This window comes from Pteropus vampyrus, unplaced genomic scaffold (assembly GCF_000151845.1).
Source record: "Pteropus vampyrus isolate Shadow unplaced genomic scaffold, Pvam_2.0 Scaffold114, whole genome shotgun sequence".
In the NCBI taxonomy this organism is placed as follows: Eukaryota; Metazoa; Chordata; class Mammalia; order Chiroptera; family Pteropodidae; genus Pteropus; species Pteropus vampyrus.
In genome coordinates this window covers 2791058-2795431 of record NW_011888895.1, presented here as the reverse complement: position 1 = coordinate 2795431, position 4374 = coordinate 2791058, and the positions used below count along the sequence as shown (strand labels likewise).

The 4374-nt window shown below is 43.9% G+C and overlaps 1 protein-coding gene across 3 annotated transcripts in view; it reads left to right on the top strand.

The window, feature by feature from the left end:
• Positions 1-4374, top strand: part of KCNE2 (potassium voltage-gated channel subfamily E regulatory subunit 2) — a 189575-nt gene that overhangs the window by 93320 nt on the left and 91881 nt on the right. The window lies entirely within an intron of this gene.

Here is a 4374-nt window from a genome sequence, read left to right as displayed (position 1 = left end):
AGAAGAGGAGCTTGGAAAACCAAAAAAGTCACCAGCGAATCGATGTCTATAGCACATATTTGCCACTTCTTTTACAAATGACAATTGACCTTTCCTTCCCAGACTTTGCTCTCTCTACTTATTCTACTACCCACCCACTCTCTCTTTCTTTGCTTCCTCTCACTCCTCTGAAATAAATCTGTTGATCGCTTTCTCTTTACAAGATCATTTTCGTCAGCATTCAAACACATTTGTATTCCTCTTCTTAAAAAACAACCCCCGCGGGTGTCACATCTTTCACTAATCGCCACCGCATTCTCTCTGCTCCCTTTTTCAGCGAAGCTTCTTCAGTTGTCCATGGCAACTGGAACTACTTCTTCACTTTTTATTCTTTATGCATCCATTTCGATCGAGTTTACAACCTAACCACCTCACCATGGTTGTTCCCGTCGAGGACATCGGTTGATCTGCACTTTGCCAAATCCTAATGGTCCTTTTTCTCTCTATATTTATTCAAGCTCTCAGAGACATTTACCATTGCTGATTATTATTACTAGACACTTCTCATGTTAGCTTCCATGACATCATACTTACCATGTTTTATTTCTATCTCTTTGTCTGCTTACCAGTCACAGAGATAAAATGAATCATCAGATATTCTCAAATAATCCAAAAGAAGGAAGTAAAAGAGAGAAAAAGAATAAAGAACAGAGAGGTCAAATAGAAACAAAACAGGAAGATGGCAAAAGGAAATTATACCTGCTGGATCATTAAATATAAATGGTCTCAGCATTCCAGTTAAAAGGCAGAGATTGTCATACTGGATGAAAATGCAAGATCATACCATGTGCTGCCAACACGAAACTCTCTTTTTAGACAAAGACACAGGTAGGTTAAAAGTAAAAAGGATGGATGAAGCCATACCATGCTAACACTAATCCAGTGAAAGCGGAATCAGCTATGTTGATATCAGACAAAATAGACTTTGGAACAAGGATTATTACCAGGGATAAAGAGAGAGCGTTCATAATGATCAAGTGATCAATTTATCAAGAACACATAATGATTCCAAATGTATGTTCATCAATAATCAGGCTTCAAAAGATATGAAGCAGAAACTTGACGAAGCTGAAAGCACAAACAAATTCGCAATTATGGTTTAAGACATCAACACTCTTTATAATTGACAGGAGAAGAAAATCAATTAGCATATAGAACTTGAACAATATATCAATAATGCGATATAATGGACAATTTATTTTAAAACACCCCATGACGACAACAGAATACTCATTTTTTAAATTTGCATATGGAACGCTCATTAAGGTAGATCCATATGCTGGGTCATAAAATAAGTCTCAATAATTTAAAAGAAACGAAATCACAGACTGTGTTCTTAGATGATAAGGGAATTAAATTAAAAGTCGACGCTGGAGATCCTCCCCAAGGAGCATGCAGAGAGAGAGGAGATACAGTTCAAGGCTGAACTTCAGGGAATAGCAGTATGGTGGTACCGTGGGAGGGGCTTTTGAAGAAAGCCAATGAGAAAAGATAAGAAAATAATGACAACCAAGAAAGAGAAGTCACAGAGGCCAAGGGATCAGGCCAAGGAACAACACTGTTGAATGGAGAAGTGTTCGATAAAACAAGGATTGAAACAAATCCATCGGGTGTGAAGATGCGGTAATTAGCGGTGACCTTAGAAAGACAGTTGACGAGGAATGAGGAAGTAAAGGCTGTATCTATCCCGCTTCCAGGCAAACCATTTCTTTCCCTCTTGGGAAAGCCAAGAACAAAACACAAGGCCGAAGCTGGAGGGAAAGTCAGGGTCAGAGGAGGGGATTCTTTTTTTTTTTTTTTTTTTTTTTTTAGTTTGTTAATTTGTTGTTGTTTTAAAAATAAGGAAAATGTGAACATGTCTGTGGACTGGAGTTAAGAGCTGGTAGTAAAGGAGATGGAGGAGTAGATGTCTGACCGTACGTGGGAGGCTCATCTTGATACAGAGATGAGGGGTGACAACGTAAGGATGAGTGTAAAGACAGATATATTTGTAAATGGGGCTGGAAATTGTGACACAGAGCGCCATCATGGGCTCACGTTTACCTTTATGCTGACGACTCTCAAACTTTACTCCTCGTCCTCACTCTCGTGCTCCAGACTCACGTTCCAAGTGCCTTCTGGTCATCTCCACTTAGATGTACCATTGCTTTGCATTTCCACATAAGAAAACAAGCTTGTGTTCTCCCTGGTATGTTCCCTTCCTGTCTCTCCTTTCTTCCCTTTGACCCCTCTTGGCCCAGGCGACTGGAACTTTGAGTCAACCTGATGTTTCGCATATCCTGACCTTAGGTCAGGTGAAAAGTTGGGCTTCACTTGTCAAGAGCTGCAGGGCATGGGGGTGAGGGGAGGGGGCTGGCAGTGTGTATGGGGTGGGTGTGGGAGCGGGATCATAGAAAATGAGTTTTGAGATGATGGCAAATTAAAGCCAGCCAAGCTACCCTGAAATGTCTCCCATTCGCAGAGGTGAGACAGGAGGGAGAATCTAGATGGAAAGACGGTGAGATGAAATTTTGCGAGATTAGAGGAGATTGGAGGGGTTGGAGGGTGGGAAGCAGATCTCGGAGAAAGGTCTGAGCTGGTGAAATCCTGGCTACAACCCCTTTCCATGGTCTTCCATAGAACTTGACCATGAACACGGGGAAAGTCATTGAAAGCACCAACATGGCATAGATGCCCCCACTCTGCTGACAGCCCCAGCGTTCTCCAGACCCCGGCCTGGAACATTCACCTTCCACTGATGGTCCCTTCTTTTCCCTTCATCTCCAATGCACCTGAGTCCTGGGTTTTCTTCCTCTGCAATGTCTCTCTGCTCTGGCTCCCAACCATGCATCTCCCTTTGTCTTTCCCTCTTGCCAACCACCGTCTAGATTCCTTATACCTTCTGTTTCTAGTCAGTTTAGAAATGTTTAAAAAAAAAAAAAGCCTTTCTCATAGTTTTCCTGTTCTTGGCAGAGTATACCTGCCTGGAGGCCAGTCATAGTAATATGCATGAAAATGAAAAAAATATATGTAATAATGAAGGAAAAAACCTGATCCAACCTTGGAAAATAACTCCCCTGAAAGTTTAGGTTTATATTGTGGGCCAAGATGTCGACTGATGTTTATTTGCTTTGAGCCAGACATGGTGGCTGCAAGTACTTGGCTTCCCAAAGCTCTCACAGACATCACAGCCCCGAACGGGCCCCCTTCAGAGTAGATTTAATTAGGGTAAAGGATACTAACGTTTCGGCATGGAGACCGCCTCGGTCCATTTGCTCATTGGTGAGGCTGAGAGTCACCCGTGCTGGGCAATGACCCCACTCCTGTGTCCCCATCAGTTAACTTTAAATCTCACAAATGCTGGGACGTGTAAGCTCTCAAAAAAGTGTCCTTTTTCTTCATTCGTCTTGACCACCTGGGATCACCTGTGGTTTTGGGACCAATGTATTAATAGCACTATAAATACAGCTCACAGGCTGGTCATCACTTGTCTGACATCACCTTTTTTCAAGGACAAAACCTCTATTTTGTAGCAGACATTGCTGCTTTTGACATAAAGAGTCTGGAAACAGAATCTTGTCCCAATTCGGTTCAGATGTGCGGCCACATTTACTCCCGCCTTGGCCCAGGGGGAGCACAGAGTCTGTTACAAATAGTTTAGCTATCAGTCATGTCAGCCGGCCATTATTTTAGCTTCTCTGCACACAGAATTAAATCGTTCAGGTGCCCTCATATCCTCACGTTCAAGAAACATAAAAACCCACTGAAGCATTTATTGAAAATGGTTCTTCCTGGGCCCTAATGTAGAGGAACAGGTATCCCCAACCATCGTGATGTGGAGACTGGGCGGCTAGTGCTGTCACTGAGGCCCGTGAGAGGTAGGGGAAGGTGACAACATGGCCTGCCACTCAGCCTGCCTGAACCCTGGCCAATCCCAGAGCTGGCTAGGGAGCGTGGCGTAGAAGGCAGCTTAGAGCCCTACCGGGAAAAACCCTGGGTTTCACCAAAAGATCTAGGTGACCCTTTGGGGGACACATCCTGGATTAATTTGAGGGGAAGAGATGCTGTGAACAGCTTCCTGTTGACTGTCCGAGACCTGGCTATGACTCAGGTAGAGCGAAGACAGAGTTCTAGGTCCCTAACTCCTTCTGTCCTGCAGTTTCTCCGACAATGGTTCACATCAGAGGTGTGGCCCCATCTCCCTGAGGGGGGCACTTGGAAATATGATGGGGCATTTTAGTCAGTCACCATGCTGCGGGAGTTGGCATGAGAGGCTGAGCAGGGAGGCAAAAACTTGGCAAGGCCTGGGACAGTGGCACCCAACAAAGAATATTCCTGCTGGGTCTACGGCCATGC